The 11,802-nt window shown below is 37.1% G+C and overlaps 1 long non-coding RNA gene across 1 annotated transcript; it reads left to right on the top strand.

Moving 5' to 3' along the window:
- Positions 1 to 508: 508 nt before the first annotated feature.
- Positions 509 to 11,183, top strand: LOC121409428. Its single transcript, XR_005969146.1, has 3 exons — positions 509 to 617; positions 9,215 to 9,313; positions 11,002 to 11,183. It is a non-coding gene; the product is annotated as an uncharacterized LOC121409428 (long non-coding RNA).
- Positions 11,184 to 11,802: the final 619 nt, after the last annotated feature.

Here is an 11,802-nt window from a genome sequence, read left to right as displayed (position 1 = left end):
CTTACTAGGTGCTCAAGGCGCTCCTATATTACCCACGTTAGGCTTTTGCCGATTCTTGTGCGCACAGCTCCTTGAGGAATTTCTTCATGCCGGTACCCATTTACCTCACCTGGGTCGAGTGCGGCACAGTGTGGATAAATTTCTTGCTGAAGGAAAACACACCATGGCTAGGATTCGAAACCACGACCTCTGTTTGAAATGCGAGAGTCAGAACCACTAGACCACGATGCGCCCACAATTTATTTATCATATTTTGCGTCTTATCCTGACGATAAATAAAAAAAAAAGAAATCTTCCTTTACTTCTACTTTTAAGCGTTCTGGCACAAGACCATACATTTTAAACCCAATATTCATTACATTATCTTGAGAAGGAAATACCTGAATAAAAGAAATTTGACACGCATACTTGCCTCAATTCATGTTATGAAATATACACAATTTGGAATGTGTATGAAAGCAATTTAACTTTCGTTATTACAATCAAACATTGGTTTGTACGATCTGCTAACATTGTATATCCTGCATGTACTAGTTGTCAATCATTTCCAGCAGGGTGTATATTGTACGAGAGGTCTGATTCTTTGAGTTGTGAAGCATTTTCATGAAAGATCCAGGGTATGTATTTCTCTTATACTTTGTTTTAGGGTGATAAATTTTTAACTTTAAGGATTTATGGTTCAACTCTTTTAAATAGCTGCCCGCTTCAACATGTACAATGGGGATACGTTCATGGGTTTTTTAGTCAGAGATCTAACTTTAGTGAAAATTAGCAGAATCGGTAATGCTATAACAACATGAGTGATTCAGCTAGTGCAACGTTTCTTAATTGAAACGGCCTCACTGAGATTTAGAGATAGTAAGAATATTTTTCTCACTTGCTTTTATTTTACTGGCCAAAAATACATTCCTATTCAACGGTCCTAATTTCTGGAACTCACTCGCTAATAATGTTAAAGACAGTGTCTCCTTGAATTCATTCAAACGTAAACTCAAACTTATCCTGCTTAATTCCTATAATTCTTCGCAACGGAACTAACACTTCATTATCTTGATTATAATCCTTACATTTTTCACTTTTATTTTATTTTTTTCATCTATATTGTCCAGTCATATCTTTTGTTATTTCACCAGATCAAGCTGGTTCATGGTCAGCCCTTTCCCATTCTTAGTTTTACTCCTTTTAAAAAATAGTTGTCTTGTACTGTCCTGTCTCTTGTTTTGTCTTGTCTTCTACGTCTTGTCATCCCCTCTCTCTGTTTTTTTTTTCTTCTGTCTTGCGCAACATATCCTTTACAACGAAGACCTCTTTGTGTGAAAAGCTTTGCATTTGTTCAGTAATTATGTTTCCGTCAATATGATTTCTTTTTCTCTTTTTCTTTCCTGTAATACATGCATGTACGCATATAGTAAGTCGACTATAATTTCTTCTTTTCCAAGGGGGATCCACAATTTTACAAGCTTTGCTTTTTAGTGGATCCCCCTCATTTCCATTTCTGCTCTTTACTATACTGTTGTTGTTTTTTTACGAAGTAAGAATGCCCTTCTGTAAAATTGTATTTGATTTGTATTGTTTTATATTACTTTGTATTATGTTTTGAATGGAAATGAAATAAAAAAGAATTGAATTGAATTTGTTAATCCGAAGGTCCGCTAATCCGAAAAATAAAATAATCCGTGGCGAAGCCTTGAACCCGTTGCTGTTCAATTGTTATGAGGATGGGAAGACAGGGGCGGCGGAACGTATTTTTGTTTGGGAGTAAAACCTAACGGGGCACTTATTTGTCAAAATGGGCATTTTGGTGCAAACGGATATTTTTCCTCTTTTCTCGGCTTCGCCACAGATTATTTCATTTATCGAATTACCAAACTTCGGAATAATGAACCTTATTTCCTTTTCGGACTTACGAGCCTTGGGAATTACGAATCTTATTTCGTTTTCGGACTCACGAACCTTCGGAATAAAGAACGTTATTTCGTTTCTAATTTATCGAACCTTCGGAATAACGTCAGAAAATAAAGTCAGAGATCTAATTTTGGTGAAAATTAGCAGAATCGGTAATGCTAACAACATGAGTGATTCAGCTAGTGCAACGTTTCTTAATTGAAACGGCCTCACTGAGATTTAGAAATAGTTTTAATAAAAAAGATTTTTCTCACTTGCTTTTATTCATTCATGTATCAAGATGGTAATGAGTATTGTCATCGTAACGGTTGATGTCGTTAAACACATTAGATTATAATAAAGACGAGTTGGTTTTACACTGTTAGAAATTTATCCTTAAAATAAAAGAAGTTCCTGCAGCAGAGTCTCGAGAACACCTCTAATCTTACCAGATTGCGTAATCTTACAGGAAATTGATATTTGGTGTATGTAACCTTACACATTTTCTTAAAGAAAACACCCTTTTCCTCCTTATTAGACAGACTTGTACTGTTAAATTGCAGAAAAATTCTTGTTTTATGAATTTACAGAATGGATCTGTTATTGCTTTCTGCAAAATCTTCACTTTTTTTCTGTAAAATCAGGGTTTTTCTAAACAGTGTAGGACCCCTTTTAATAGAAGCCATGCTTCTGATCGGGGCCGTGGAATAATTAACATAAGTAATAACATGATACATATAGTCCGGGGGCTGGGAGAGTTTATTCAGCTGATCGGGTACAAAAGGTTTGATGGTCCCATCATGTTGGCATGAGGGCAGTTATTAAGGAAAAGTGTTGCTGCCGGGCCATATCCTGTACGGAAGTCCCTGATGGCCCCAAATAGGGGCCAAAAAATTGGCTTATTCAGCTGAAAAGGTACATGGTTAATTCTTTTTGCAATAGACCGAGTATACATTGAGATTTAAAAAAAAATACCAATGCCAGCAACTTTATCCTGTACGGGGGCCCAGACAGTAGGCCCAAAGAGCCCCCCGAAAATGGGTTTATTCAGCTGAAAAGGTACATGGCTAATTATTTTTGCAATGGACCGAGTATACATCGGGATTTCCCAAAATACCCATGCCAGCAACTATATCCTGTACGGGGCCCAGATAGCAGCTAAAAAGGAAACGGATGTCTAACAACCATTTTTTCGGCAGAAGTGATACATGGGTATAACCTTTTTGGATGGAATTTGTATGCACTCAGCTAAGGTTTTTAAAAGATACCAATCATGCCAATGCCATCAAGTTTATTCTGTATAAGGCCCAGACATGCAGTCAACCCCAAAAGCCCCTAGGATAACAGGATATACTAGTACATGGTAATTAATTTTGTAGTGTAATCAGTATACATTGGTCCTTATTTCCAGTAATATATGCCTGAAAGGGGCCCAGTGTGCAATAAATAGGCCTATACATGTAGTTTCATTTGGGGATATCGAATATATATGCTTGGAACTGGCGGAAATCCCACATTTGATTTACTGGGCTAAATACATAGAGGGATAATAATTTACATAACTACACTATAAGTGAGGGTTTACAAAATAGAATGAAACATGCATAATCTTTCTTGAACTGAAAAAATGACAGTAGCAGTGTAGCGAGCGAAGCGAGCGCGCAGAATGGCGTATCCCCAAATTCCACTTTCAAGTGGTTTGTAATATCACAACAAGGGCTATGGATATGGGATTATTTTGCCGTGTGCCTAATACTACCATCACTTTTGTTGATTACAGTTCAAGGCCCGAATATAGTAGAATAGTATTTTGATTTATTAACCATGTTAACCTGAAAGGTGTGATATTTTTGGTTACTTTTCTTTCCATTTCCACATCTATGTATTTTTAAAAACTTCTTCCTCCATTCTTGTTATTTTCCTCTTTTGTCCCTCATAATCCTTTGTGTCGCCATCAAAGGTGCGAGGCTGCTTCAACTTCCAAGATCCAACTACATCTTCCCATATATATTTCCCTTTTAATTTTTTTATTTTTTACGAGACGGCAAGGGCTTTTGTTAAAAAAAACATTTCTTCCATTTACTGTTATTCATTTCTCTTTTCCATATTATCATTATGATCGTCTCTATATCCTGCATGTTTCCTCAATCAATTTCCTTAATCCAATTATCTTTTTTCTCATTTTCTCTATCTTTTATTCTGTTCTTCCTGTATCTCTTAGTTTTTATATTTCCTCTTTCTCTTCCCTTCCCCTTCCCTCTCTCCTCTATTTTGTTCACTGTCCCTTTTCTTTAGTCTCTCCCAGTTTCATTCTCTCTCTCCTTTCCTTTTCTCTCCTTTTTTGTCTCTTTCCCCATTCCTTTTCTCTCCCCTCTTCCCTTCTCATTTTCTCTTTGTCCCCTTCACACTCTCTTCCATCTACATGCCCCTTTTCATTTTCTCTCTTCCTCCCCTTCCTTTTCTCTCCCCTCCCCCGTTCCCTTCTCGTTTTCTATTTCCTTCTTTTCATTCTCAACCCTTCACCATTTTCTCTCTTTTCCAACTCTCATCCTTTCCGATCTGCTTTTCTCTTCTCTCTCAGTCCCCTTCCCATTCCCTTTTCTCTTTTCTATCCCCCCTCTTTTGAGGGGAGGAGGGGGGGGGGGGCATTTCAGGCCCACTTGATCCACGCATGGCGGGACATTGTATCTGGCAAGTGAGGGCAGTTGTGATCATAAAATAAAATTTTTATAATAAAACTTTTATTGTTGATAACTAATGTATGATGCTTGATCATTATTATGTTCAACAGATAGTTTAATTAGTCAAATCGGTTTGAATAAAATTATGAGTACAATTAACATTTCTCACCTGAGTTGTGGAAGCCATGATGTAGAGTAGTCTGGAAGCACTGACAAGTGGTTGAAGGCAAATCAGAATAGGCGGCTGTTGCCATTATACAATGTCAGGCAATCCCAATAAAAAGTGGTTCAGAGCGTGAAGCTAGATTAGCCACAATTTCAGGGGCCATATTATTTTTGTACAGTAATCGGCCTCTCAAACTATTTTGTCTAATTCGGATGGATATTCCTGAACACTCCCATCCCTTACATTGGCCCTTCGGACCTACTGCCTGGCCCCCTATACGGGATAAAATTGCTGGCATGGGTATTTTTGAAAATCCCAATGTATACTGCCTCCATTGCAAAAGGAATTACCCATGTACATTTTTAGCTTAATAAATTAGTTGTAGGACATATTATACAGGAGATATGGGCACTTTGGGGCTACTGTCTGGGCCCCGTACAGGATAAAGTTGCTTGCATGGGTATTTTGCGAAATCCCAATATATACTCGGTCCATTGCCAAAAAATAGCCATGTACCTTTTCAACTGAATAAATCCATTTTCGGCGGGCCCTTCGGGCCTACTGTCTGGGCCCCCGTACAGAATAAAATTGCTGGCATGGGTATTTTTTTTAAATCCCAATGTATACTCGGTCCATTGCAAAAAAAAATAGGTATGTACCTTATCAGCTGAATAAACCCATTTTCAGGGGGCCCTTTGGGCCTACTGTCTGGGGCCCCCGTACAGAATAAAATTGCTGCATGGGTATTTTTGAAAATCCCAATGTATACTGCCTCCATTGCAAAAGGAATTATCCATGTACATTTTTAGCTTGATAAATTAGTCGTGGGACATATACAGGATATATGGCCACTTTGGGGCTACTGTCTGGGCCCCCGTACAGAATAAAGTTGCTGGTATGGGTGTTTTGGGAAATCCCAATGTATACTCGGTCCATTGCAAAAAGAATCAGTCATGTACCTTTTCAGATGAATAAACCAATTTTTGGGGCCCCTATTTGGGGCCATCTGGGCCTTCCGTACAGGATATGGCCAGGCAGCAACACTTTCCCTTGATGACTACCTTCATGCCAACATGATGGGACCATCAAACCTTTTGTACCCGATCAGCTGAATAAACTTTCCCAGCCCCCGGACTAATAGGAGATACTAATCTACAGGATACAAAAGAAAGTAGGTGTTTATAATTATGTCAAGATGCTAGACTAGACTATTTACAATTTTATTAAAACAGACATTATACACTGTAAAAACTGTGGTGTTAAAACTGACACCAATTGGTGTTAATAGAGGACTACACCCTGAGGTGTTAAAATTACACCCTAGAGATTAAACGTAACACCAAAGAGTATAAATGTAACAACAAAAGGTGTTGTAATAACACCTATAGGTGTAAAACTGACACCACCAATTTAACACCGGTGTAAAATAACTGGTGTGGTCCTCTATGTACACCGGTTAACACCACAGCTTTTGCTGTGTACGCAAAAACACAACACACACACCCTCACACAACACACATGCACATACTTCACACTGAAGCGATGGGGCGGCTATTGTGAAACCTACTGTGCTTTAAATCTGTTACTGTTTTTTTTAGATACAGGGGCAATTCCATGGAAAATGTTCACTTTAGAGAAAAAATGAAGTTTCAGATTTCACTCAAGCAGTCAAATTTTCTTAAAAAGTAATCTATAAAGTCTCAATTTCCAATAGAAAAATCGCAATATTGAAAAAATTTTGTAGTTTTTTTCCATCATCAAAAAAATAGAATAGTATATTGCAAAATGTAAAAAATGTGGCTATTTTTTAACAATTCATCTTTTCTGTCTCTACTAAAAGCAAACAAGGTCCCAGAGGTCTCTTTTAACTTTTGAATAGTTGATTAATGTTTAAATCAACAGAAAATAATTGTTAAATTTTATGCCATTCATCAATTTTACAGAAATCTGTTTTCAGATTTGTGTGATTTCTTTACCATTATCAGTGTCATGTCCGTTACGTTTTTCACTTAAAGTTTTCACAGCTTACAGGAAATTTGTCTAAAGGTACTGCAGATTCAGATTCTATGTTAGAATTAAACCCCCTACCATGTGTAGCAATCATTTTCCCTTACCATTTCTCATTTTCATAAAAATGGCGTAACGGACATGACAATTCGCGTAACGGACATGACGCCTTATATATGGCAAATGGCAGCATTTACAAAAACAAAATATTAGGCTTAGTGTCACAGACTGAGGTTAGTCTCAATTGTTTGAGGATAACTGAATGTAATATTTCCTAGAATCTGCATGTCATTCAAGCTATTTTTAGAAGTTGGTGAATGATGAAAGTTCAGCTCTTGTTCTGGTAGATTTTTCTGAGAATTAACGGTATGTTACATAATATTAGGATAAGATGCAGCTAGATCTGGCAACATACTCAGATCACAATCTGCATCATTCGTGTTTGAACAAACATTTGATTATCTTAGGTTCTTGCACTGACAGTTTGGAGCATGATAAAACTCCAACTTGTGAATTAATGATCATTGATGATATTACTTCAAAGTATCTGACTTACACCAACCTCTACATGTACTTCTTCAGTGATGGCATGGGATCACATTTAAAAGCAAGTTTGTATTCGGATATCTGTGTTTCATGATGTACATGTAGCTCTATGAATCCATGAATCTACAGTGGCACTTCTTTGCAGTATCACAAAGCAAAGGGGCCGTGGAAAGAATGTGGCGCGATCAATAAATTATGTCATAGTATTTTGGTCAGCCATAATAACGATTTGAATGATGTATCTTCAATTGTACACAAGCAGCGCGGACAAGACAACGAAATTACATGTAGATACAGCCACGTTTGTCAGCAAGCAAGATTGTAAGATTTAGAACATCCAAGATTTGATGAAAGGATGATTATACTCAGGATGATAGTTATTTTGAATGAAAAAAAAATCTCAGAAGCTATTTACAAGCATTCCGATTACCTTTCAACTCGTACATAATCGATAATGAAAGACCGCTTTCCAGGTACTGCTATTAAATTTTAATACCATTTTTGTAATCTTAAAACTGACATTAATACTAGTACATATTCTTTATCATACAATACATTCCATAATATGTTCTTCTTGGATTTATACAGGTCTGGTAAATTTTGTTTTCTTCTCACAAAAAATGAGATTTGGTCTTCCCAGTGTGTCGTAGTGGTACGATAAACGTTGTATTCAATATAAAATTATCACTTAGGCTATAGCTATTAATTTAATGATACCTGCTAATAATATCTACATATTTTTCATTAGAGTGTCAGTAAAGGTACTTTGCTGTTACATAATTACATTCATTATTGATATTTCTTCCATTTTCAAACTAAGAAGTGCTGATGAAGTTCACTTCGTAAGGGTGTCATGTCCGTTACGCTAGTATATTATCAAATATTAGGGCATGAATAAAAAATAATCTTTTCTATCAACTTTTTTTTCCTTTAATTAGGTGTGGCGGATGGTAGTAACTGGAAAATACTCATTAACTGTTGTTAACCGGTGTAAAATAAATTTTTCTAAATATTTTTTTTTGTTTTATAAAGATTGTACAAAAAGACCCCCTCTCAAATTGCAAAATAATAGGAGATATTACAGATTACCAGTTATGATATGTGTCTCTAACCTCTAGCCTTAACATGTAAACAATTAGACTTGTACCATATCTTGTAATAAAATAATTATATTCGCTTACAAAAAGTGGACAAAACTGTCATGTCCGTTACGCTTCGTGTGTCATGTCCGTTACGCTACATTTTGAGCTAGGAATACAGAATGCACTGCAAAACTGTTGTTAAACACTATTTTGTGGATAGAGCATGGTCTTAAGGTTAAATTAACACCAATGTCAGGTGCATGCAATCTAAGAATTCACAGGAATTTTGATAAGCAATAGGAGGTAAAAATGCTTCGTCCATTTCGTGTCATGTCCGTTACGCTCACTAAGAGTGCAATTTCTCCGCAACTGTTCAATGAAACGATTTGAAATTTTATGTGTATGTAACTGATACTTAAATGTGTCTGATAAGCTTAGTAACAATTATCAAAAGACTGCTAATTCTACTGTATAAACATTTGAATTACAAAAATTTGTCTGAACGTCATGTCCGTTACGCTGGAATTGACCACAGACAACTTCTACAATGATAAATCATTATCACTTAATTGCGACCCCATCTCTGCACATCTGTCAACTTTAGGGTTTCTCCTTTTACCAATCCTAAGTTTATGCAGGTTCTAGAAGTAAATATATACTGAACATTAAGTATTATAAAACGAAATCCATTGTAAGTCTACGGCCAAAAAATTGATATGTTGTACAAAGTAACAGTCCCCAATTTTATCATCATTATTTTTTTCAGTACAGTTTCGAGAGAGATTTCCTTTTTTGTCACATCGACGAAAATGAATAGAAACCGATTGTTTCATTGTTTTTCATGACAGTTTGGAGTCGATTTCGATTGTGTGACTTCACTTCTGACTGCGACATTAGTCGGAGGTAACTGACTGCGACATTAACCAGAAGTAGAGAAATACGAAGTAGTAAGTCAATACCACCATTATACTAAATTCTGACCACCGACAAGGAGACTTGTGTCAAAGTGAATATTGAAATGATCGAATTTTTATTGGCATCAATTAAACGAGATCATCTTAACAAAGCAATCAAATGAAAAGACAATGATGAAGTGGTGCTGATCGATAACTTCTGACAAATATGAAAAAGGGGTATGGTTACTCGTTGAAAGCCGGTAAGTTCACTGATTCGAGAGAGAAGACGATAATTGTGAAGAGTTGCTTTAACTTTGAAAATAATCATCTACAATAAAATAATCATCTGGGGCCCGTAACACAAAGCTTAGCAATGATCGTATAACATTTTTCTACGATTGATTCCATTGACTACAATGTACAATCAATCGTGAAAATCGAGTGTTCGATTAATCGTTTAACCTTTGTGTTACGAATCCCTGGTCATTTTTCCTGGGTTACATCGGTTATTCCAAAGGTTCGAATATTCCAATGGTTCGTTATTCCGAAGGTTCGTAATTCCGATGGTTCGTAATTCCGAAGGTTCGTTAATCTGAAAACGAAATAAAGTTTGTTAATCCAAAGGTTTCGTTAGTCCGAAAAATAAAATAATCCGTGGCGAAGCCTTGAAGACAGGAAGGTAAGCGTGGTGGAAGGGGGGGGGGTAGAAACACCGTCGATGTTCAATTGTTATGAGGTTGGGAAGACAGGGGCGGCGGGACGTATTTTTGTTTGGGGGTAAAGCCAAACAGGGCACTTATTTGTCAAAATGGGCATTTTGGTGCCAACTGATATTTTTCATCTTTTCTCGGCTTGGCCACAGATTATTTCATTTATCTAATTACCAAACTTCGGAATAACGAACCTTATTTCATTTTTGGACTAACGAGCCTTGGGAATTACGAATCTTATTTCGTTTTCGGACTCACGAACCTTCGGAATAAAGAACCTTATTTCGTTTCTAATTAACGAACTTTCGAAATAACGCCACAAAATAATGTTCGGATTAACGAATCATTTTTTCGTTAGGGTATATAGGCAATTTACGTGTTTCGGAATTACGAACCTTCAGAACAGGGCCGGATTCAGGATTTGCAAATAAGGGGGGGGTCACATTTTCCCGAGGATAATTTGACAAGCCAAAAAAGTGGGTTTTCACCTAAAATTGAAGGTCATTTCATACATACATGAAAAGCAAAAAAAAGGGGGGTCCTCATTTTTGTGTGAAGGACAAATATATGCTGTGACTTTCGAAAGAGGGGGCACACTCGTGTAAGACCGGCATATTTACGTAAAATAAATGACTGTGGGTTTCAAAGGGGGAGCCGGATGTGCCCCCTTGGATCCACCAGACGTCAACCTTTTTCCTCACAGTATTTCAAGTTACGAATTGTTTGGGGTGAGGCTTACTTTGTCCAAAATGTAGTTTCGTCCAGGAAATAGTCGACCGCAAAGGTAGAATGGGTCGACATTAGCTTCCCCGAAAATCGACAAGTCCTCAGTGCATCCCTCCTAACAAAAGGGTTATCAACTAAAAACACGGTCGATATTTTCCTAAAAGAAAAACTGACTAAAACGGGTTTACAGAAGAGAAGAAAGGTTATCAGATTATCAAGTCATACAAAATTGTCGGCAGTTTTTTTTTTATTTGTCTTTTCCTTTTCTAACAGAAAGTATGTCAATTTCTTTTGGTACTATAGGTGACAACGAGACAAAATATCCTTCTTACCAGAGAGCCGGCGGTAAGAAGCAGCTGTTCAAAGGCATTCACGGTGTAAAGTGTCGATGGTAAAATATCAGCCTAGTCATGGTAGAACAACTAGATCAAAACAGCTCGACACTAACCACTCAGGTCTTCTCTGAAGACGCTGAAAATATCAGTCAAGACCGTCTTTCTCACGACCCAGAGATTGATCTTCATGATCATCAAATTGGACCTGATATAGGAACTAGAACGTCCTGTGGTGATCGCAACCATTGGATTACTGATCTAGTACCAAGGCGGAGAATCTCTCAGGAAACTAGTGCTTACCGTGTCGTTATGTATGTCATGGCAGCTACAGGACTCATCGTCATATATGTCCCGTTTCTTCCCCGGAAACATTCTGCAAAGACATTCTTTGCTATGCTTTACGTTCTTCGAAATATATTTATGAATTTATTAGTAGTATCTGCACTCGTAGGTATGATATGGTTGACTCTGAGGGTAAAGAAATTGCATGAATGGGGATTGGTGCTGTGGCCTCAACGTTGTAAGCACTGTTTGAACATAATATGTCAGATCAAGTTCCGCGATTCAACCGTTGCTGTCGAGATTGATGGCTTTTCTCAAAAACTGATTCCTGGTTCACTGAGTGAAGAACTACTTGACAACATTACAAGAGTCAGCAATGTAACGCTGAACATTTCGTATATATTTTCAGGTCTGGCTCTCCTATCCATACCACCTATTATAATGACAAATATCATTTGTTTAAACCAACACTCACCACTCAACCCGA

This window comes from Lytechinus variegatus, chromosome 2 (genome assembly GCF_018143015.1).
Source record: "Lytechinus variegatus isolate NC3 chromosome 2, Lvar_3.0, whole genome shotgun sequence".
Taxonomy (NCBI): domain Eukaryota; kingdom Metazoa; phylum Echinodermata; class Echinoidea; order Temnopleuroida; family Toxopneustidae; genus Lytechinus; species Lytechinus variegatus.
Note: the sequence above shows the minus strand (reverse complement) of the source record. Positions and strands in the feature narration are given on the sequence as shown.